Source organism: Mustela nivalis (genome assembly GCF_964662115.1).
Source record: "Mustela nivalis genome assembly, chromosome: 2".
Taxonomy (NCBI): Eukaryota; Metazoa; Chordata; class Mammalia; order Carnivora; family Mustelidae; genus Mustela; species Mustela nivalis.
In genome coordinates this window covers 167,399,481-167,424,701 of record NC_139021.1, presented here as the reverse complement: position 1 = coordinate 167,424,701, position 25,221 = coordinate 167,399,481, and the positions used below count along the sequence as shown (strand labels likewise).

Genomic DNA, 25,221 nt, shown 5'->3' with positions numbered 1-25,221 from the left:
CCAGCATGCTCACAAGGCTGGCTATTAACTGAAATCCCACTCTTAGCAATTCATTCCTTTAGACTTAGGGATTGGACCCTATTAAAATGTGAAAACAGAGGGGAAGAAATTTTAGTGATATCTCTGTAAGTGATGTCTCTGTGACATCATATTAGAGGAGGAGCAGATGTTTCTCTTGTGAGAGCTGTGGGTGAGAAAAATAATACTAGTGGGCTTCTCACTTCAGTCTGTAGAGGGTCTTAAAGCAATGTCTCAGTGGGAGCAGAAGAGGGAAATATCTCCCGGTTGTTCCTACTGGCCTTCCTCCTCTCCCATGGGGACAAGGAACTCCAGGATAGTTCCTGAGGGTCAGGAAGCAGCAAGTTACCACTGTGTGGTCAGAAGAACCAGAGGGAGCTCAGGCCAGTGTGACAAGGAACATATGCTGAGCTGCCCTGATGCCTGGTTTTCCTTTACCATTAATCACGGAGACAGGACACAGGTATCTCTTAGAGCTCCCGAGTGTTTGCAAATACAGGTGACATTAGACTTGGGCCAAGTTTGTGGAGTGCTGAGCAATTACGGACACATTATGACTCTAGGGTTCAACTTCCTCTGTCTCTCTCTGGTTTGTGGATTAGCAAATCTTTTCCTGTTTCTTCGTTGGTTACTTGTGTCCTTTGCTCCCTCTCTTGTTTTCCCTTCAGTATCCCTTTTGCAAGTGGAGTAGATAGGCCAGTGCTCCTCGTCTGTTTCTATGTGCCCAGCTTGCTCACCAGCCTTCAATTTCCAGATCTTATTTCTGGCCCTAGATGCGCACACGTCCCCGTCACCTGTGGGAATAGCAGAGACGTCTCTTCCCCTCTATTTCCCTTATATGAACTTATCTTGTACACCCTGGTTCCTTTACAAGACTCGAAGCCTCTGAGGCAAAGATAAAGTTCCCGTCTGTGCCCTGAACAGCAGAGGAGAGAGAAGTAGTAGCAGGTGTCCTTGGCCCAGACCCTCCATTTCAGTGGGATGGGCTGACAAGAGTCCGGAGGCCAGTGGCTCACTTTAATGGGCAGGACATATTTTCTAGTGATTGATCACTTCCTCCATAAATTATGGATATGCATCTCTACCGAGGCCAGTGACTTATTGAGAAGCCTTTTAAGCAGTAAATCCCCTCTGTCTCCATTCTCTGGGCAGTAATGACATTGCTCAAGTCACAGAGAAATACAGGGCTGCCCTTTGCAGAGAAGGTACTTTCTTAAAAAACAAATTTTCAGTTGTTACAGTCTCAGCAGGGAAACTTTAGAGGTAGATCAGAAACCTCAGTCTGAGCAGCCTTGTCTTCCTCAGCTCTCATGTAGCGGGCAGGGAGGGCTGGCTGGGACACAGATTTGCACGAATTGAAATGCATGACTTTTGCTTTCCTGTTTTTATTATTATTATTATTATTATTATTTTTGCCAAGAGAGTATTTGTTTGTGTGCTGACACAGGAAGAGAGAAAGAAAGTAAGTATCGGAGAGAAAGGCGTGCCTCCCACCCCATTCCTTGGCTTTGTTTTGGTTTGTGGGGGAAGGATTAGTGGGGACTGTGAAGGAGCTATGGAGGGGGGTCTCTGAGACTCTGGGCTCAAGCAGTTTCTCTTTGGGACACAGGAGATCCAGGGATGCTGGGAGTTGAGACTAGAGCATTACCCAATTTCTGCAGGGAATCCCTCCAGCCCCTCCTGTACTGGTATCTTAGGGAATGATATCCTAGGCACAGACTCTGGTGTCTTTCTGAGCCAGGACATGGCCAAGAGAGACATGGAGTAAAAGAGGTCTGTGCATAATCAGTGTGTGTGGTATGTGGATTAATGATAAAGAGTGATGCTTCTGGGGTTAAGCCGCTGCCTTCGGCTCAGGTCATGATCTCAGGGTCCCGGGATCGAGTCCCACATCGGGCTCTCTGCTCAGCAGGGGGCCTGCTTCCCTTCCTCTCTCTCTGTGATCTCTTCCCTTCCTCTCTCCTACTGTGATCTCTCTGTCAAATAAATAAATAAAATCTTAAAAAAAAAAAGAGTGATGCTTCTGGCTTCAGATTGCCTAGACTAGTTGTCTATCATGGCTCATTTCTTAATTCCTTTATGCCTTAGTTTCCCCATATGTAAAAAAGAAATAATAATAGTACCTACCTCCTACAGTCAATCCAAGCAATCTGAGGTAGAGAATTAGATAGGACCTGGCACATCATTAGCATTCAAGAGATAGGAGCTGCTTTAAAAGTAATTATTAAAGATTGGACTCGATGAGTGGTTCAAAATTTAGAGTGTGTGTTTAAATCACTTGGCATTAAAAAAAAAAAAAAAAATGGTCCAGGCTCCAACTGTAGAGAACCTGATAGAGCACATCCAGCCTCAGCTTTTGTATTTTTTAAAAAAGAGCCTTCCTGGATAAGTCTACCAGAAACCAGGAGTGAGGGGGACTTGGGTGGCTGAGTCAGTTAAGAGACTGACTCTTGGTTTCAGCTCAGGTGAGACATGTCGTGTCTCCTGTCATGAGAGGTCATGAGACAGCCCCATGTTGGGCTCTGTGCTTGGCGTGGAGTCTGCTGGGGACTTTCTCTCCCTCTCGCTCAGCCCCTCCCACCTGCTCTCCTTCCCTCCCCCTCCCCTCTTTCTCAAATAAATAAATAAATCTTAAAAAAAAAAAAAAAGAATCAGTGGGTGAGGACAATTCAGTTATTAAAACAAGTTCCCACCTTATTTCTCTGAGAGTCTGTGATTTCAAAGGTGAGTGTGGGCTGTTTAGAGAAAAGACTCTGTAGATCGTTCAGGCTCAACAAATGTTATATTACCTTAGAGGGTACAAAAATTGGTTCTTGCAGGAGGGAATGGTGAAAAAAACTCTCCATTTTTAAAATGCATAAATATAAATATAACACATTAAGAGATACACAGTATATCTGTGACATTAAAATTTCATTGGGGGGCAATTAGGAAAAATTGTCTGAAAAGGCTCCTTTGGGGAATGATAATGAAAGAAATACTGAGAAACACTGTTAGAAAGGATTGTGATCTTAAGATTAAAGCAAAAATGCACATTTCCCACCTCCCTTTCTGCTTGACCAACTCATGCTGATGCTGCTCTTTTTTTCCCTAAAATTTATTCATTTTTTAAAAAAAATATTTTATTTATTTGAGAGAGAGTGAGAGCAAGAGAGAAAGCAAGAGCATGAGCAGACACAGGGAGGGGGCGCTGGGGGAGAGAGAGAGGCTGATGCTGTCCTTAAGGTTTGAGTAGGAAAAACAGGGTTTACTGACCATCCGGGGATGCAAGAAAAGGAGCCTTTAAGGAATTTGAAGATTCTGTGACCTAAGATTTCAAGTAGACCTTTCGGGCACTTGGGTGGGTTAAAGCCTCTGCCTTCAGCTCAGGTCATGATCCCAGGGGTCCTGGGATGGAGCCCCACATCAGGTTCTCTGCTCAGCAGGGGGTCTGCTTCCTCCTCTCTATCTACCTCCTACTTGTGATCTCTGTCAAATAAATAAATAAAATCTTTAAAAAAAAAGTAAAGTAGACCTTTTATATTTGAGAGTTGTTTGTGTTTTGTTTGTTTTTTAAGCCTGATAATTTTTTTCAGTCTTTTTGCCCAGCCTGGCTGCTGTCTTTGTGATCTAGACATTGGAGGCAAAAAGATCACAAAACCAGAGAAAACAGCATTTCCTCTGGGACCGTGTATTAGAGTTTGCAGAAGTAAGCTGTGGAGAGACGGCATAAATGATGTAGGAAATACTCATTAATCAAGATCGATTGCCTATTTCTCAAACAGCTTAGTGACAATATAGTCGGAATTTTCTATTTCTGCCAAAGTCTCTCACACTAAACATCTTGAATGAGACTTTATAGGCTTCTCTCCCATAGATTTATTGCTTTTCCTGAAAGACCATCTACTGTTTTAAATGCTGGGCAGAGGGAACTTGGGGTGTGAAACAGGTGTGTCTGTTTGTCAAGGATCCTGTCAAAGACAAAAAATTGAATGCAGATGTGCTCTTCTCTAGAAACAATTTGCATAAGATGATGCTTCATGTCCAAATGTGAACTTTAAATTTTCACATCGTATGTATTTGTTTTAGAAACAACAGTGCCATCTCTCTCTTCCCACTCCTACAAGAAATACATACACAGGCAGACACATCACCTTTAACTGAAGCAAGAAGCAAATAATGACTGGAAAAATGCTTGAAACTTAGATGAGGGGAAGCAGTTCTTACTTATTTATTTGAGAGAGAGGGAGAGAGCATGAAAGAGGAGTAGGTCAGAGGGAGATGCAGATTCCCCATGGAGCTGGGAGCCCAGTGTGGGACTCCATCCCGGGACTCAGGGATCATGACCTCAGCTAAAGGCAGTCGCTTAACCAACTGAGCCACCCAGGTGCCCCTACTATTCTTAATATTAAGAAAAATTATTATAAACGTTAGCATATGCTCATAAGTCACAAATAAAGAAATATCAAGGTCTATAGAGATATTCTAAATGTCATTCTTCACTAATAATTTAAGATATATGAATAATTAAGACATGAATTTAAAAATGAAGTTAAGACATATGCATTTAAAAATGAAAATGTATTTATCATTTTCTTAAAAAAAAAAAAAGTAGAATTACTATTCAACTCAACAATTGCACTTCTTGGGAGTATACCCCAAAGAATGGAAAGCAGGGGCTTACACAGATCTATTTATACTCACGTTTGTAGCAGCATTATTCACAACAGTCAAAAGGTGGAAGCAGCCAAGTGTGCACTGATGAATGAGTGAATAAACAAAATGTGGTATATACATACAATGGATTGTACATATTAAATATGTGCAGTTCTTTGTATATCAATTATACTAAATAAAAATGTAAAAAAAATCATTGAAGCATTCATTCATTATAAGCAAAAAGCTGGATTGTAGACCTAACCCCTGGGCTTGTCTGTCAATGGAGCTTAGTGCCAAATCTGCAAATGTGCAGATCTCAGCACTGAGCCTGCCCAGCTGTGGGTGCCAGCACTGGACCTACTGACCCATGGACCCCAGCACCATGCCCACTCACCTGCAGACCCAGTGAGTGGGTTCATCCATGGGCTCTCTAGCCCATATTCTCAGCGGTTTCTATCAGCTGGCCTGCCCAGAAATTCCAGCTGGACTGATTGGTGAGGGACTTTCCTTGCTTTTTCCCTTTTACTAAAAGATACAGAGTGGCTCTATGGATATAAAAACATAAGACCCAAATATATGCCGTCTCTAAGAGACTCACTTTATATTTTTAATTTTTTTTTAAAAAAGATGTTATTTATTTGAGAGGGAGAGAGAGAGCAAGAAAGAGAGAGCATGAGCCCAAAGTTAGGGGCAGAGGGAAAGGGAGAGGTAGACTCCCTGCTGAGCAGCGAGCCTGAAGCAGGGCTGAATCCCAGGACCCTGAGATCATGACCTGAGCTGAACATAGACACTAATTGACTGAGCCAACCAGGCACCCAAGAGACTCGCTTTAGATTTAAAAACACACATAAGCTGAAAGTGAAGGGATGAGAAAGGCTATTTCATGCATATGATAACCATATGAAATAGAAGTGGCTATATTTATATCACTCAGAAACAGCCACAGCAGACAAAGAGGATCATTACATAAGGATAAAATGGTCAATTCAAGAGGAAGATATGGTCATTATAAACGTACATACACCAAACATGGGAACACCAAAATATAATAAGGCGAACACTTACAAATCTGAAGGGAGACATAGATAGCAATACAGTAAGAGTGGAAAGCCTCAACAATCCACTTATTTTTATTCATTCATTCATTCGTTTGTTTATTATCACTGAAATTTATGGATAGTTTAACAAATACACATCAATGAACATGAAACACCACATTAACAGAACAAAGGATAAATGAAAAGGAGATGTAGAATCTATGGTATCTTAATAGGTTCAGAAAGGCATTTGACCAAATTCAACACCCTTTATGATAAAAAACTCAACGGATTAGGTATAGAAGGAACTTACCTCAACACAATAAAGGCCATAGATGCCAATCCCACAGCTAACATCATACTTAATGACATGAAACTGAAACTTTTTCTCTAAGGTAAGGATGCCCATTCTCGCCACTTCTATTTAACACAGTACTGGAAGTCCTAGCCAGAGCAATTAGACAAGAAAAAGAAATACAAGACATCTGAAGTGGAAGAGAAGGAGTAAAATGATCTCTGTTTGTACATGAAAAGATAGTAGATGTAGAAAATCCTAAGGATTCCACCAAAACTGTTTGAAATAATAATCCATGTGGTAAAGTTGCAGGATATGTAATCAACATACAAAAATCAGATGCATTTCTACATACCCATGAGTTATCCAAAGAGGAAATTTTAAAAAATTCTATTTACTATGGCATCAAGAAGAATAAAATTCTCAGGAATAAATTTAACCAAGGAGACGAAAGATCTGCATACTGAAAACCATGACACTAACAAAAGAAATTTAAACAGGCACAAATAATTGAAAAGACATCTCATGTTCATGGATTAGAAGAATTAATATTGTTAAAATGTCCATACTACTCAAAGTAACTGACTCAGTGAAATCCATATCAAAATCTCAATGGTATTTTTTTTATAGAAATAGAGAAAAGAATCCCAAAATTCTATATGGAATCCAAAGGACTCCAAATAGCAATTTTTTTTTGCACTTTCAAAATGCATCATTTTATTTCCCTCGTAAGGCATTATAAACTTTAAGCACATGACAGTCACATGATTTCTTCAGTAAGCCCTAGGACTTCCATGAGTGTTCCTGGAGCTTACAGCCAGAGTAGTCAAATATTAAAACTTTCTCCACAGTCATACGTTCCTTTGATGTTTGGGTTATTGAAAACAAACTCACTGGATAATTTATCTTCAACATAGTCCATTTCTGTTCCTAAAAGTGTTAGTTGTGCTTTCTCTTCGATGAACCCTCTGACTCCATCTTGAACAACTTCATCAGAATCTCCTTTTGTCTTTGTATATTCTAGAGTGTAAGAAAGGCCGTTAGGATCCCTGGTTCGGACACCAACTTTCAGACCTCCCTGTTTGGGCTTATCTTTAAGAAGCTGTTTTATCTTGTTTACTGCTGAAGATGTCAGGGTGAGGACGGCCGGTGTGGGCTGCAGCTTCCTCTTACTCACAGCCCCGACAGTGGCTCGGACTGAAGAAGCCGACATTCTTGCCCTCTGGGAGACCTGGTGCCTCGGGCCGGAGCTCGGCCACTTCACCCTCTCTCCAGCACATGGTGGCTGCATTGACCCCAAACAGCGATTTTGAGCAAGAAGCACAAAGCTGGAGACATTATTCTTCAAAGTATATTACAGAGCTGCAGTAATTTAGTACAGTATGGTACTGGCATAAACACAGACACATAGACCAGTGGAGAAAATTAGAGAGCCTGGAAAGAAACCCATACATATACAGTCAACTGATCTTTGACAAAAATGCCAGTAATATACAGTGGGGGAAGGATAGTATTTTCAATAAACACTGTGTTGGGAAGACTGGATATCCACATATAAAAGAATGAAATTGGACCTTTATCATATGCCATACATAAAAATTAATACAAAATGGATTAAAGACATAGAGGTAATATCTGGAACTCTACGACTCCTAAAAGAAAACAGGTAAATCCTTTTTGACTTTCTTCTTAGTAATGATTTCTTGGATCTGACACCAAGAATACAGGTAAAAAAATCTAAAAATAAACAAGGGGGACTACATCAAACTGAAAAGCACACAGCAAAGAGAAAACAATTAACCAAATGAAAAGTGACCTATGGAATGGGCTAAAATAAACCACAGACTGAGCAAGACCTAATATCCAAAATATATAAAGAACTGATATAACTCAATAGAAAGAAACCCCCCATAATCCAATTAAAACAAAGCGAAGTAACTGAACAGACATTTCTCCAAAGAAGTCATACAAATGGTGAACAGTTTTATGAAAAAAGTGCTCAACGTCATTCATCATCAGGGAAAGGCAAATCAAAACCACAATATTACCTCATACCTATTAAAGTGGTTATTAAAAAAAGGTAAGAACAAATGCTGGTGAGGATTTGGAGAAAAGGGAAAACAGCATGGAAGTTCCTCAAAAAATTAAAACTAGAACCCCTGTATAATCCAGCAAATCCCACTTCTAGATATTGATCCAGAAGAATTGAACTCAGGATGGCGAAGAGATCTCTGCCCTTGTGTATTTGCTGCAGTGCTATTCATAGTAGCCAGGATTTGGAAGACGCTACATGTCCATTAGGGATGACTAGATAAAGAAAATATGGTATATACATACAGTGGAATATTTGTCAAGCGCAAAAAGAAGGAAATCTTGCCATTTGCAATGATACGGATGAATGAGGAAGACAGCATGTTAAGTGAAACAAACCATGCCCGCAAGGAAAAAAATGCTACATGATACCACTTAATACAAGGAATCTGACTTAGTCATACTCATAGAAGCAGAGAAGGGAGTAGTGGTTGTCAGGGGCTGGGGAGAAGTGGAAATGGGGAAGTATTAGTCAAAGGGTATGAAGTCTCTGTTTTACAAGATGAGTAAGTCCTAGAGATCTGCAATGTAGCACAGCCCCTATAATTAACAATAGTGTATTATATTCTTAAACATTTGCCAAGAGGGTAGTTCTTATGTTAAGCATTACTTTCACAAAAAATAATAAAGTAACTAAAGAGTGTGGGAGTTAAAAGAAATAAGCCACAAATTGCAGCTATTAGATTGTGAAAGGTTAAAAAAGTTTGTGAGTTTGCTTTTTAATGTAGAAAATTGTGGATAGGAACACTAAGTTATGTATAGAATTGTTGAATCATTGTATTAGGCACCTGAAACTACACTGTATGTTAATCATACTTTAATAAAAAAAAAAGAAAGAAGAAAATTGTGAAACCTTTCCCCCCCCTTTTTTTTTTAAGATTTTTATTTATTTATTTGACAGAGAGAGATCACAAGCAGAGAGGCAGGCAGAGAGAGAGGAGGAAGCAGGCTCCCTGCTGAGCAGAGAGCCCGATGCGGGGCTCGATCCCAGGACCCCGAGATCATGACCTGAGCTGAAGGCAGCGGCTTAACCACTGAGCCACCCAGGCACCCCTCACCATTTTTTTTTTTTTTTTTAAGATTTTATTTATTTACTTGACAGAGACAGAGAGATCACAAGTAGTCAGAGAGGCAGGCAGAGAAAGAGGACGAAGCAGGCTCCCTGTTGAGCAGAGAGCCCCGATGCAGGGCTCAATCCCAGGACCCTAAGATCATGACCTGAGCCAAAGGCAGAGGCTTTAACCCACTGAGCCACCCAGGTGCTCCTCAGCTTTTTTTGTTATGTTTTCTGTCTAGCTGAGTCCAAGGGTATGACTGACCTAAAAAAAAAAAAAAAAAAGACAGTCAATTAATAAAGTTGTATTTATAGTCTTTAAGAATATGGGTCCTGTAGTCACATTAGATAGGATCAAATATGTTTTGCCGTTTAATGACTGTGTGACTTTTGAGAAGTAACTGAACTTCTCTGAGCCTCTGTTTTCTTACTCATAATATGTGGATAATACCAGTATTTCCTCGATAAGGGGCTGATTATATCAAGGGAGATAATACTGATAAAAAGTTTTAGCACAAAGCATGGCATATTTTAAGACCCAATATACATTGTCAATAGGATAGTAATAGCAGAAGGTATTATATATTTATAATCCTACTCAACTCAGTTCTCTCTGATGTACCTTCAGATACCCATGATACTAAATAAAAAATCTCCTGGCAATGTTATATTTAAAAAATTCAGTATTCAGTGCTGGCATGAGGCTTGCTTATCAGATGGCCTATGAATACGTGTGTATATGTATGTGCATGTCGTTATTTTGCAGTAGCTTTTGTGTTTGTGTTAAGTGTCCAGCACCACCACTAAGGAACGATGAAGGACAGGTCATCCCTGTTTTTCTCTTTCAATATTCATTCTGTTTTTCTCACGCTGTCTGATTTGGTCTTTTGGTTCCAATAACGTAAAATACTTCTGTTTTTATTTTACTTTAAAAATAAAATTTACTCCAGGGGTGCCTGGGTGGCTCAGTGGGTTAAGCCTCTGCCTTTGGCTCAGATCATGATCTCAGGGTCCTGGGATCGAGCCCTGCATCGGGCTCTCTGCTCTGTAGGGAGACTGCTTCCTCCTCTCTCTCTCTCTCTGCCTGCCTCTCTGCCTACTTGTGATCTCTGTCTGTCAAATAAATAAATAAAATCTTTAAAAAAATAAAATAAAATTTACTCCAAACCCATCTCCTGGAGACATTAATTATAGATATTTTGGTGTGTGTTCTTCCAGAATATTTCGTGTGTGTGCGTGCGCACATAGTAATTTTGTGCGAAGGGGAAATGCCATCGTTTTCTCTTCTGTTGTTAATTGTATTTTTTCCTGACCTCTGCTATAACATGACTACATTTTTTTAAAAAAGAGAACAACCTAAATATCCTTGAATATGATAGATAAAGAATGGTACATTTCTGCTATAGAATGCAAAGCCGCCATTAAAATTATTTATATGGTTATTTAAAAGTAGAGGAAAACTTTCTTAGTGTCACTTAGTGAAAGAAGCCTACATAAAATTATGTAACCAGAATAATCTTTGTTAAAAAGATATTTAACTAAAGATGCATCTATTGTTATATATCATTACATAGATAAAGAACCAAACAGAGAGAGAAGCAGACAGACCGAGGAGCAAGGCTGGCCAGTTGTTTAAGAAGGGAAACACTAACTATTGTCATCAGAGAAAAAAACAGGGAGTGTTTTACACAAGGAAGGGGCAGAATGTCAAATGCCACTAAAATGTCAAATAAAATGAAAGTAAAGATTAATCCAGTGGTTCTGACAACAAGATGATCAAGCAAGTCTGACTTTTTAAAATTAACCTATTTACATTATTTACATAATCCTTACTCTCCTTAAAATTATGACAGTCAGCCATCTCCTGAGAACTAGGGAACACATTTCCTCTCCTGAGTTGGAAGACTTTTCATGATATAGAGCCAAAGATTCCTGAGACATAGCTTCAAATAAGTATAACATGTTTATCAGTTAACTCTACAATGGGGAAATCTGGCAAGCGCCAGGTACAAGTTCACATCTCCCATTACGGGGCTCCCATTACAAGCCTCCTGATCTGATGCACTGAAAAGAACATGGCATCACCCCTGTGGGATTCCTGGTAAAAAATGCAAAAACCATTTGGAACAGTAAGAAAACTTAACACAAAAACCTTCTAGAATTAATTAGCTTGAACTCTTAAAAATGTGTAGGTTGTGAAAGACAAGGAAAGATGAAGGAATTTTTACACATTGGATGAGACCAAAGAGACATGACATATAAATGCAATACATGATCCTAGTTTGCATACGGGGCCTCTAAATGATATTGTTGTGATTATTTATAAATCTTAAATAGGTACACATAAATATTTTCTGATATAAAGAGAAAATAAAAGAAACTCCCAGCAGCAAAACCCCTACCTGTTTTCCTGCATGTGGCTGTCCAATTTTCCCAGCACCATTTATTGAAGAGGCTGTCTTTCTTCCATTGGACAGTCTTTCCTGCTTTGTCAAAGATTAGTTGACCATAGAGTTGAGGGTCTATTTCTGGGCTCTCTATTCTGTTCCATTGATCTATGTGTCTGTTTTTGTGCCAGTACCATGCTGTCTTGATGATGACAGCTTTGTAATAGAGCTTGAAGTCCGGAATTGTGATGCCACCAACGTTGGCTTTCTTTTTCAATATCCCTTTGGCTATTCGAGGTCTTTTCTGGTTCCATATAAATTTTAGAATTATTTGTTCCATTTCTTTGAAAAAGATGGATGGTACTTTGATAGGAGTTGCATTAAATGTGTAGATTGCTTTAGGTAGCATAGACATTTTCACAATATTTATTCTTCCAATCCAGGAGCATGGAACATTTTTCCACTTCTTTGTGTCTTCCTCAATTTCTTTCATGAGTACTTTATAGTTTTCTGAGTATAGATTCTGTGCCTCTTTGGTTAGGTTTATTCCTAGGTATCTTATGGTTTTGGATGCAATTGTAAATGGGATTGACTCCTTAATTTCTCTTTCTTCTGTCTTGCTGTTGGTGTAGAGAAATGCAACTGATTTGTGTGCATTGATTTTATATCCTGACACTTTACTGAATTCCTGTATAAGTTCTAGCAGTTTTGGAGTGGAGTCTTTTGGGTTTTCCACATATAGTATCATATCATCTGCGAAGAGTGATAATTTGACTTCTTCTTTGCCGATTTGGATGCCTTTAATTTCCTTTAGTTGTCTGATTGCTGAGGCTAGGACCTCTAGTACTATGTTGAATAGCAGTGGTGATAATGGACATCCCTGCCGTGTTCCTGACCTTAGCGGAAAAGCTTTCAGTTTTTCTCCATTGAGAATGATATTTGCGGTGGGTTTTTCATAGATGGCTTTGATGATATTGAGGTATGTGCCCTCTATCCCTACACTTTGAAGAGTTTTGATCAGGAAGGGATGCTGTATTTTGTCAAATGCTTTTTCAGCATCTATTGAGAGTATCATATGGTTCTTGTTCTTTCTTTTATTGATGTGTTGTATCACATTGACTGATTTGCGGATGTTGAACCAACCTTGCAGCCCTGGAATAAATCCCACTTGGTCGTGGTGAATAATCCTTTTAATGTACTGTTGAATCCTATTGGCTAGTATTTTGTTGAGTATTTTCGCATCTGTGTTCATCAAGGATATTGGTCTATAGCTCTCTTTTTTGATGGGATCCTTGTCTGGTTTTGGGATCAAGGTGATGCTGGCCTCATAAAATGAGTTTGGAAGTTTTCCTTCCATTTCTATTTTTTGGAACAGTTTCAGGAGAATAGGAATTAGTTCTTTAAATGTTTGTTAGGATTCCCCCGGGAAGCCGTCTGGCCCTAGGCTTTTGTTTGTTTGGAGATTTTTAATGACTGTTTCAATCTCCTTACTGGTTATGGGTCTGTTCAGGCTTTCTATTTCTTCCTGGTTCAGTTGTGGTAGTTTATATGTTTCTAGGAATGCATCCATTTCTTCCAGATTGTCAAATTTATTGGTGTAGAGTTGCTCATAGTATGTTCTTATAATAGTTTGTATTTCTTTGGTGTTAGTTGTGATCTCTCCTCTTTCATTCATGATTTTATTTATTTGGGCCCTTTCTCTTTTCTTTTTGATAAGTCGGGTCAGGGGTTTATCAATTTTATTAATTCTTTCAAAGAACCAGCTCCTAGTTTCGTTGGTTTGTTCTATTGTTTTTTTGGTTTCTATTTCATTGATTTCTGCTCTGATCTTTATGATTTCTCTTTCCTGCTGGGCTTAGGGTTTCTTTCTTGTTCTTTCTCCAGCTCCTTTAGGTGTAGGGTTAGGTTGTGTACCTGAGACCTTTCTTGTTTCTTGAGAAAGGCTTGTACCGCTATATATTTTCCTCTCAGGACTGCCTTTGTTGTGTCCCACAGATTTTGAACCGTTGTATTTTCATTATCATTTGTTTCCATGATTTTTTTCAATTCTTCTTTAATTTCCCGGTTGACCCATTCATTCTTTAGAAGGATACTGTTTAGTCTCCATGTATTTGGGTTCTTTCCAAACTTCCTTTTGTGGTTGAGTTCTAGCTTTAGAGCATTGTGGTCTGAAAATATGCAGGGAATGATCCCAATCTTTTGATACCGGTTGAGTCCTGATTTAGGACCGAGGATGTGATCTATTCTGGAGAATGTTCCATGTGCACTAGAGAAGAATGTGTATTCTGTTGCTTTGGGATGAAATATTCTGAATATATCTGTGATGTCCATCTGGTCCAGTGTGTCATTTAAGGCCTTTATTTCCTTGCTGATCTTTTGCTTGGATGACCTGTCCATTTCAGTGAGGGGAGTGTTAAAGTCCCCTACTATTATTGTATTATTGTTGATGTGTTTCTTTGATTTTGTTATTAATTGGTTTATATAGTTGGCTGCTCCCACGTTGGGGGCATAGATATTTAAAATTGTTAAATCTTCTTGTTGGACAGACCCTTTGAGTATGATATAGTGTCCTTCCTCATCTCTTATTATAGTCTTTGGCTTAAAATCTAATTGATCTGCCACTCCTGCTTTCTTCTGATGTCCATTAGCATGGTAAATTCTTTTCCACCCCCTCACTTTAAATCTGGAGGTGTCTTCGGGCTTAAAATGAGTTTCTTGGAGGCAACATATAGATGGGTTTTGTTTTTTTATCCATTCTGATACCCTGTGTCTTTTGACAGCGGCATTTAGCCCATTAACATTCAGGGTAACTATTGAGAGATATGAATTTAGTGCTGTTGTATTGCCTGTAAGGTGACTGTTACTGTATATGGTCTCTGTTCCTTTCTGATCTACCACTTGTAGGCTCTCTCTTTGCTTAGAGGACCCCTTTCAAGATTTCCTGTAGAGCTGGTTTGGTATTTGCAAATTCTTTCAGTTTTTGTTTGTCCTGGAAGCTTTTAATCTCTCCTTCTATTTTCAATGATAGCCTAGCTGGATATAGTATTCTTGGCTGCATGTTTTTCTCATTTAGTGCTCTGAAAATATCATGCCAGCTCTTTCTGGCCTGCCAGGTCTCTGTGGATAAGTCAGCTGCCAATCTAATATTTTTACCATTGTATGTTACAGACTTCTTTTCCCGGGCTGCTTTCAGGATTTTTGTCTTTGTCACTGAGACTTGTAAATTTTACTATTAGGTGACGGGGTGTGGGCCTATTCTTATTGATTTTGAGGGGTGTTCTCTGAACCTCCTGAATTTTGATGCTTGTTCCCTTTGCCATATTGGGGAAATTCTCCCCAATAATTCTTTCCAGTATACCTTCTGCTCCCCTCTCTCTTTCTTCTTCTTCTGGAATCCCAATTATTCTAATGTTGTTTCGTCTTATGGTGTCACTTAAATCTCTCGAATTCTACCCTCGTGGTCCAGTAGCTGTTTGTCCCTCTTTTGCTCAGCTTCTTTATTCTCTGTCATTTGGTCTTCTATATCACTAATTCTTTCTTCTGCCTCATTTATCCTAGCAGTGAGAGCCTCCATTTTTGATTGCACCTCATTAATAGCTTTTTTGATTTCAACTTGGTTAGATTTTAGTTCTTTAATTTCTCCAGAAAGGGCTTTTATATCTCTCGAGAGGGTTTCTCTAATATCTTCCATGCCTTTTTTGAGCCCGGCTAGAACCTTGAGAATTGTCATTCTGAACTCTAGATCTGACATATTACTAATGTCTGTATTGATTAGGTCCGTAGCCTTCGGTACTGCCTCTTGTTCTTTTTTTGTGTTGAATTTTTCCGTCTTGTCATTTTGTCCAGATAAGAGTATATGAAGGGGCATGTAAAATACTAAAAGGGTGGCAACTACCCCAGGAAAATATGCTTTCAGAAAGTGGTTGTTTTTCTGTTTCCAGAATTGCTGTTCTTCTTCTCTTCGATCTGCCGATGGGTTTTCAGGTGTTTGCAATCTTTAGATAAGCTATGTAGCTGATCTCCAGCTAGCTGAAGTAGTCTCAGCCTGCTACTCCTCTGCCATCTTGACTCCCCCCAAGATGTTGTCCGAGAAATTGTTTTTAAAAATGAAACAAGTCCATAAGAAAAAATTTATCAATAATGTGACCATGATTAACAATGACAATAGCTACTCTTCACTTGCTTAATATGAAAGCAGGCACTATACCAAGTACTTTGCACAAGTTAACTTATTTTGCTCTCAAAATTCTATTGGTTATTATGTCCTCAGGTTTATATACAAAAATTATAAACTCAGAGAGAGCAGTGAAGTGATTAAATGATTTGTTCAAAATAACAGAACTATTACGGTGACAGAGTTGAAATTGACCCCTCCATCTCTTTTTGTTACATATGAATCAGGGAAGGCTGTGGAACAGACACCATATTCTGTCCCTTGAGAATCAGCATCACTCACTGAATGGCTCTCTGTGTGCAAGCCATAGAAGCTCTGATGGTCTCCTAATGTGTGCAAGCCATAGAAGCTCTGATGGTCGCCCAAAGAATGGCAATCTTTTCCTTCTATTAAACTTGTCTGGCTGCATTCACACTTCCCTTTTCCATCATCTCTGCTTAAGTAATTTGTGGAGATATTTCAGACTGTATTCTATTACCAGGAAAGATTCTAATGACTCAGCCGCTTCTGGATAGTAAGAAATACAGTGAGAACAAAAGGTAAAGATTATCTGCCCTGATGTTTCTAGACGGCAAAACCGCAACATAACATTCGTGGGTCTCGTGTTGAACTTTGTCCTCATGTTGAGTTTTGCCATTCTATAGAGGAGAGAGGAAGAGGTGATGTAGAAGTCAAGAACAGATCCCCAAATAAGATGGCAGTTTCAGCAATTTGGGCAGCACATCTGCCCAAATCTGCACATCTGTCAGCAGCCCCACACTGACAACCCTCAAGGAGGCCACCAACCCAAGGAACGCTAAGGCTCCTGAATGGTCGGATAGAATAATGAAGCTTTAGAATGTCTTCTTGGTGTTTTGCTGAGTGAGTCAATGGAGACGTGTTTTACCATCAGAGTAATTTTGCAGCTGTAATGTGCTTTTTTTCACAGTACTGGTCTGTACTGCTAGAGTTTTCCTTGCACTTTTTGGACACCTTTGTGGTACAGTATGTCAGAGGAGAAGAGGGGCTCAGATGTCAGTCCCAAGAATGATTTATGCTTAAAAGCTTAATTTCTTGCAATGCTTCTACAGTGTAAATCATACTGTTTCAGTGAGAGAACTCGTTATATACCCTTTTCAAATATGTTTTCCCAACTAATGATCCTATGTGGCTTAAAATTATACTGACAGAAAAACAACTGCAGTGGCTTTTAAACTAATGATACAATCCATGGATAATTTCCTCTACATAGCTCAGAGATGTGAATGGATGAATCACGTATCACTGCAGGAAGCAATTTCCCTCAATGCATTCTACCTGATGGAATCTCGCCGCATTTCAGATCGGGGGGGAAAAGCTTTCAGTCGAAATAAGACTCTGAAACTGGCTCTGGAGCAAAACCTAAACCCTGAGGGGAGACAGCTGTGAATCTGTTTAGAACTTTCCACTTTCCGGGAGCTCTTGCATTACAAATGTCTCTCTTCCGTGCACAGCAACTTATTGTGTGAAGGGGTCTGATGACATTGGTGGGTTTCAACAGTTCTTCCCTCTCATTCCCCTTAATGTAGATTGGCTTTTTTTTTTAAAGGGTTACCATCCTGCAATGTCATAACCATATCGCCCCAGAAGTTTCTTCCTTTCTGATCTATCCTCTGTCTCAGATACAAGTGTTCACCAGAAAAAAAGGCACCTTAACATGGTGTCCATAATTTGTGACATGCATGCCTGGGAAAAGTGGCAGCTCCTGAGATGTCATAAGAGATGTAAAGAGATGCAGCCCAGGCCTGAACAGATTTAAAAATAATGTATCTTTTGCTTTTTGCTTCTAGCTCCATCACGCCAATATTCTGGTGTGTGTGTGTTTGTGTGTGTATGTGTGTGTGTGAGTGATAGAGGTATTTTCCCCCAGTCTGGGGCAGATCTTGAGTAGGCAATCCTATTAATCCTATTAATCTTTGTTCCTTTTGCTTGTCTTGTTTCCAGGTTTTCTCTAGGAAAGGAATAATTGAATAACCCATGAGTAACTTGAAACTTAAGTAATACAAATGAATGACACACAACCAAGCACCTAATCCACATGGGCTCAGATTCTCATATAAGTCTTCTAATGCTCCTTTACATTCGCTGAAAGTCATGTCTGACTTCATGCTGCTGCCATCACAATGGTTCTATTGTCTCTTCAAAGAGACCACAGCCACCTTATGGACAGATAGGGGGCTCTAGGGTCACCACTGCCCCTCACACAGGGTTGAGTGTGCTAGTGGTTGATGTCTGATGTATTGCAGAATGGCTTTGCTCAATATAGGCTTAGGACAGGTGGAAGGAGTTTTAGGTGACATAGTTGCTTTTAACTATCTGACTCACAGGTTTTGGGGGCATTTAGAGGACATAATAGAGTTGACCGATAGTTTGGAACTAGAACTTATGGTGAGAAATCATAAAATCTGGGCTCTGGTTCCTTTTCTGACACTTACCTTGTTAATTGATCTTTAATGACTTCATCAACTGAATGGGGATAACACCTGTTCAAAACGATGAGACGCGTCAACACTGATGAGGAATGTCAATACTGTTTCATGTCACCCAAAAGCCTAAGCATCATTATGGACACTAGGCTGTAGTGCTCTCTGGGACTTTGGAATAACCACAGTGATAACTACATTGTACAGAAAAGAAAAGAAGAGACACAATAGTAGGAATCATTAGAAAGATTGATGGACACCGGCTGTCCTATAAATTTATAAGGAGATTAAAAAAAAAAGGGTTTGAAATAACCAGCATCCTTCCACAAACAATTGCTATAGTCCAGGCACTTTCACATTTTCTATTAATCATGATAATAATGATGAAAGCCGCCATTTATTAAAAGCTTATTATGTGCCAGGCCCCACAGCAAGAAATGTAATAGGTGTAATCATCACTGAATGGAGTTGATATTATTATTCCTATTTTTACAAATGATGCAATTAGGACTTAACGAAGTTCAGTAACTGTCCTAAGGCCATCCAGCTAATGAGGAATGGAAAGCGTGAAAGTCAGGAAGGTGTGGGATCTGGGATTGGCACCTGCCTCTGCTACATCCTGGCTGTTTTCCTTGTCTGATGGCTTCATGTTCTTTGATACCAGGGTCATGTCCATATTACACTGCTTGGTTCCTTACAGCATGTGGCACTGTGGGCATCAGTTCAGAGGCCCTGCTGGCGCTGCTATTGGTGTGTTCGATCAAAACAAATTTAGACTCTGCAGCTGGTCCTCTGGAAGTTGCATGGCTTCTTCCTTGGGTAACTTCTGGTAAGACTGTTAAGTGCAAGAGCAACAGCACATTTCATCCAATTCCAGGAAACTATAACACACAGATGCTGATGTGACTGGGTCCGGGGGGATCAAGATAAACGAAGATGACACAGGCAGGTTGTAGCAATCCACACAGGAGGATCTGAATTCCGGGCATCTGTGCATTTGCAAAACAAGCCCTGTCCAGGCACCAGGAGGTGCCCAAGTGAAGCCCAAAGCCATGTGGGGAGGCTGCTGACCCAGCCCTCATATTACTGTCCACTGGCTAGGATGACCTGATCGGAGAGCCAGCGAGAGGCATGTAGTGACCCCTTCCCATGACTGGGACAAAACTGGACCCGCAACAGCCCCTTTCGTGGAAAAGAACTTGGGCCAGATGAGCATCAGGCAGGCATTTCTATGGCTGCTCGGAGTTGTACACTGCAGGGCAAATCAGCTCTCTGCACCAGAGTTTAGGCCTAAAGGCATCAATGGAAAGATAACAGACGACCTGCTCCCAGTGTGAGGGACAGGATGCCAGAGCTTTCATGGAGACCCAAGGTCTGCCTTGGGTCTGAGGAAGAGCAATCTTGGATCTTCCTTTCCCCTATAGTTAAAAACAAACTATTCCAACTAACCATGGTGCTTCATTCCACTGTATGTTTCAAGGGAAGTTAAAGCCCTTGCTCTTTTTTTTTTTTTTTTTTTTTTTTTTAATTTGACAGACAGAAATCACAAGTAGGCAGAGAGGCAGGTGGAGGGTGGGAAGCAGGCTCCCTGCCTAGCAGAGAGCCTGATGCGGGGCTTGATCCCAGGACTCTGAGATCATGACCTGAGCCAAAGGCAGAGGCTTAACCCACTGAGCCACCAGGTGCCCCAGCCCTTGCTCTTTTATTCTGAGCTTGATACCCTTTATGGTTCCTGCATCCACTCCTCTGATTTCTTTGCAGCACCGGGGCTACCCTTGACAGAAAATAGGCATGATCTTTATAAAACAACATTATTATTATTATTATTATTATTATTATTATTATTATTTTAGAGAGAGAAGAAGGTTGCAGAGGAAGAGGGAGAGAAAGGACCTCAAGCAGGCTGGATGCCCAGTGCATGAACTTGACTCAGGGCTCAATTTCAGGACCCTGTGATCATGACCTGAGCTGAAATCAAGAGTCAGACCCTCAGTTGACTGAGCCACTCAGGTGCCCCATAAAATATTTCCAAACAAGGGGACCTCATGGCTCATTAATCCTGCATGTAGCAGGCAGCGACTCCCCACTTCTCATCCTACTCAGAGGGCAAAACAACAGCCCTCATTTTTCCTGGCCTCTGGTTGCCTGTGAATGCAAAATCAGCTAATTTCAGAATCATCCCTAAACTTCCAACCCGAATGGAAATTTTAAGTGAGACCCACCCACCACCTCTATGAGTTATTGCCAATGATTTAGTACTGTTATGTTCACTGATGGAAGATTGTGAGCTCTGTGCTGAGGGGATAAAGACAGCCGGCTTCTTGTTCCAGCTCTTCTGCACACTGTTAGACGGTGTTGTTTAACCCATCTGGATCTTGGTGCACTCATCTGCTCAGGGAGAGGGTTAGCTTTAATCCTCCTTTAATAGGCTGTGAGGCTATAAAGTATAAATTAGCGCACATGTGCGTATCATTAAAGCATTTAGAATCGTGAATGTGGATAATGTTAGTGAAGTTTAGCTACCATTTCTTTCTTTCTTTTTTTTTTTTTTGTTCCAGATGCCTAATAGGTATTTAATGCAATCATAATATTATTTCTACCATAAACTACTTCTGGGCTTTTTGTATGCCATTTAAAGATAATGGACATCTTTGGAATTATGACTCAAATAATATGTATGTATATCGTTTCCTTTTTAGTTTACTCATTATTGTTATTATTGGTATCATAGAAGTTGTAAAAAATGTTGTAAGTCACTCCCTCCCTTGGGTATGATGCAATTACTGCCTCATCCTTTCCCCTGTTCAGTTTCTGCTATAATGCAATGACCAGTATCCTACCCCATCCCTCACAACTGGTTGTAATAAGGACAACTGAGCACTCCTCTAATCCATCCTTTGGTTCTTTAGTGAGAGAGAGCACAAGCTCTAGTCTGAACCAGTCTATTCTTATATAAAGTGCTATGGGGGAAAAAATAGCTTCAAAGTGCTCTTTAAACACAAGGTATTAGAAAGACTGATGAATATAGCCCCTACCATTGTTATACTTCCGCAGGAAGAACTGTGGCTCTTATATTGAAAAAGAAGCACAAGACAGCATCAAATCACCCTTTGTGTAGAATTTCAGCCATTGTAAAAAGTGTTTGAAACAGTCCAGGCCTGAGTGGGAACACTTGGCAGGATAATGGATTGCACTGTGTCCAGGAAAGAAGAGCCAGGAATCCAGTGTAGGATTTATGTCCCGTGCTCCCAAGAGCGGGGTGTGCCTTAACTTCCATGATCTTCCTCATCTTTAGCCACATGCCTGCGAGACAGGTTCTGTGTGTACTTTTGTTCCAAACTCTGTTTTCCTCTTAGACACAGATTCCTTCATTGTTAAGTGCTTACACTGTTGCCCAAGTTTCTCTGTGTGTCTCTTCACCTCAACTAGACTGTATACCTTTGGGGTCACTGACTTTTTGTATTGCTTTTCTCATTTCCCTCTTTAGCCCTCTTTTGCCTGAAGGGTACCAAAGTAGATCCTCATAAATGCCTATTGAATGAATGAAGGAAGGAATGAACATATAGATTTATTTTTTTGGTTAAATTTTTAAAAATTTTGTGAACTATTGGATATACAAAAGGATATAAAGACTAAAGTGATGAATAATTGTGAGTCTACCACCCTGCCTCACACTGTGAAATCCTTATGCCTTTCCCTGTTCATATGCCCCTTCCCCCTTCTCCAAAGAGGTTACCAAACTTGGTGCCCATCATTTCTGTCTTTACTTTTCTTTTTTTAAGATTTTATTTATTTATTTGGGAGAGAGAGAGAGAACATGAGTGGAAGGGGGGAGGGGCAAAGGAAGAGGGAGAAGCAGACTCCCCCAGGACCTTGGAATCCTGACTTGAGCTGAGGCAGACCCTTAACTGACTGAATCCCATAGGCATCCCCCAACTTTACTACATACATATGGCTCCTTAACAAAAACTACATTTTTTTTGCCTGTTTAAAATATTTACAAAGTATCATTGTATTTCTATCCCTCATAAAATTGCACTTGTAATAAAAATATATTTGTGGGTAAATGCATGATGAAACACATCATTATTCAGACATCTTCTCTGCTGAAGAGTATTGCAGTGTGTGAATATGTCATAATGTGTTTACCCATGCTCGTGTTGATGGAATCACAGTCTTATCCACATCACCATGGGCAGGCACCTGCAGACGGGATTCTGCAAGGCACAATCCAAGGAACAGAACTGCTGGGTCACAGAGGATGCATATTTGTAAATTTACTAGGATTGCTGCTTAAGCATCTAAAGGGGTTGTACCAATTTAGACTCCCAAGGATCTGCATTTATGAAAGTTTTCCATCCTTAATGCTTGCCTCTTTAGGTAGTGACTTCTGTAAGAGGAGGCCCTTCATGCCAAGCTTGACAGAGGGCCTCTAAGATGTACTGATGCCTCTGCAAGGGCTAGCTAGAGCACTGCTCCTGGGGGTTTGGGTGGGTTCACATTCCTTCCCTACTGTTCCAGGTGTGGGAGCTACTGTGCTGCCTCAGTATCTGAAGCACTGGAGTTCTTTCCTCCTCACCTTCAACTCTCTACAGCCCATTTATTGCACACACAGATTCCACCAAAATAGAAGGTTGCCTTTAAGAGCAAAGAAGGAGTTCCTTTCATCTAAATGTCATCCATGTTAACAGGACTGCCTGGGATCCCTTTGAAATGTTCCTGGTCTCCCCATGTCCGACATCTTTGCTATCCCATATACTGTGTTGTGGGATCACAGCACTACCGGGTGACAATCCTGCAGCTAGAATTCTGTGGTTTTGGTCATGATAGGTTTCAGTTGAATGCCTCCTACCTACCATTTACTACAGACCATATTGCTTTAAAATAGAGGGTGTTAAATCAGACTGTGTAGTACACAGATCATATTACAAAAGGGAAATATGCGTTAGGTGAGCATGTAAACAAGGATTTGCTTCCTGAAATATCCCATCATGATTTGGAGTGGAGGTATTTCCCCCCTTCTGTTAGTTACTGTTCCCTTTGAATGTGACGAAGATTCATAGAGGGTTTAAACACTATACAAAACACTTTTCTAAATTTATACTTGGCTTTTTTTTTTCAATTACAATTTGAAGTGGTTAGTGTATTTTCTGTTTCACTTGTTTTTAATGTAAACTTTCTTCTTAAAAAATAAAATACATATAGAAACTATACCAATAATAAGCTTACAAATTGATGATATTTTGTGAAGTAAAGAAATTCTTGTAACAGTGGTCAGATCAAGAAGCAGGATGTGAACAGTATCTCAAATCCCTTCATGTGCTCTTTCAGTTATAGCCCCTACTCCCAGGGTAATCACTATTTGTTTATTTTTTTCTCCACATATGTAAACTGTGACTTTTAAGACAATATTTTTGTTTTTATTTTTTTATTTTATTTTTTAAAAGATCTTATTTATTTATTTGACAGACCGAGATCACAAGTAGGCAGAGAAGCAGGCAGAGAGAGAGAGGAGGAAGCAGGTTCCCTGCTGAGCAGAGAGCCTGATGCGGGGCTTGATCCCAGGACCCCAAAATCATGACCTGAGCCTAAGGCAGAGGGTTTAACCCACTGAGCCACCCAGGCGCCCCTCAGACAATATTTTTAAAAGATTTTATTTATTTATTTGAGCGAAGGAGAAATAGGGTGAGCAGGGAGGAAAGGGAGAAGCAGATCTCCTGCAAGCAAAGAGCCTGACTTGGGACTTGATCCCAGAACCCTGGGATCATGACCTGAGCCGAAGGCAGATGCTTCACCCACGGAGCCACCCAGGTACCCCAAATGCCACTTTTTAATGTGTGCAGTACAAGCCAGATGGATGAAATAGCTCATCAAAGTCACACAAAGAGTTTGTGAAGAACAAGGCCTGGAATCCCAGCCTCTTGGCCCAATCCAATGTCCACTCTGTAATGACTCACTTCAACGGTTCTCCTTCTTCTTCTTCTTTTTTTTTTTTTTTTTCCACTGAAATGTAGCAATAAATGCAGTGGCCCATCGAATGAGGCACTTTCTTCCTTTTTTAGAAATAATTCATCTATTTATTTGAGAGAGAGAGGGCGCACATGAGGGAGAGAGGGAAGACGGAGAGAATCTTCAAGCAGACTCCACACTCAGGACAGAGACAAATGTGGGGCTGGATGTAGGGCTTAATTTCAGGACTGATGAGATCATGACCTGAGCTGAAACCATGAGGTGGTTGCTTAACAGCCTGAGCCGCCCTGGAGCCCCTGAATGATACACATACTTTGTGCACTACAGAGTTTGTGGGTCCTCCACCCACGCGGGGTCCCTCCTCCATAAGCATCCGTCTGCTTCTAGAGCTGACATGTGTCAGTTTCAGGACCCTATGACTAGAGGACAAGATTTGAAAAACAATGCATGAAGCATTTACTACCCAACACTCTTCTGATGGAAATAGCCAATTATGCAATATATTAGTGCTCCTCGTCCTCTCTCTGAGGGAGAAAGGGAGGACGATAGTCAGGTTCACATCAGTGGTGCAAGCCAACACTTGAAAACTCTCTGGGTAGGCACTGCAATCTGGTCACATTCAACACACACTGATTTTTTGCATCCAGATCAAAAGCGCTTTCCTTGATGACAGTCCCTGAACATTCTGATTAACTGAGCTTTCAGAGTAGTGGAATGCAGTAGAAAAACTTGAAATTGTAAGTCATATAAATCAGTCTTCTTCCCAGTTTTCCTGTGTATGAGCAATGTGGCCTTGGACAAGTCACCTCCACTTGACAAGCCTTGTTCTGTATTTGTGAAAGGGGGGGAGTAAGGTTAGTGTGGCACTTGTGGTAAAGTGTATGGATCATTAGGCACAGGGTCTGGTACCCAGAGCGCTCTCAACAGATGGTAATTGATTCCTTACTAACCTTAGCTAGAGGTCAGCATTCCCCTTTTTTAGCATCTGTCTCACCGATAACAATATTATTTGGTATTTGATAGATATTAACAGTTCTTTAAAAGTATATGGCAACATTCCTTTCTCATATTCAAAGGCAGACTCAGCTGAACTTTGACATAAAGAAGAAAGATATG

At 40.3% G+C, this 25,221-nt stretch overlaps 1 long non-coding RNA gene and 1 pseudogene across 2 annotated transcripts in view; one reads left to right on the top strand and one right to left on the bottom strand.

Moving 5' to 3' along the window:
- LOC309859478 overlaps positions 1 to 25,221 on the top strand; it is a 132,496-nt gene that overhangs the window by 62,244 nt on the left and 45,031 nt on the right. The window lies entirely within an intron of this gene.
- LOC309859476 (iron-sulfur cluster assembly 1 homolog, mitochondrial pseudogene) lies at positions 6,729 to 8,866 on the bottom strand (annotated as a pseudogene). The gene has a single exon. The product of its transcript is annotated as an iron-sulfur cluster assembly 1 homolog, mitochondrial pseudogene (transcript).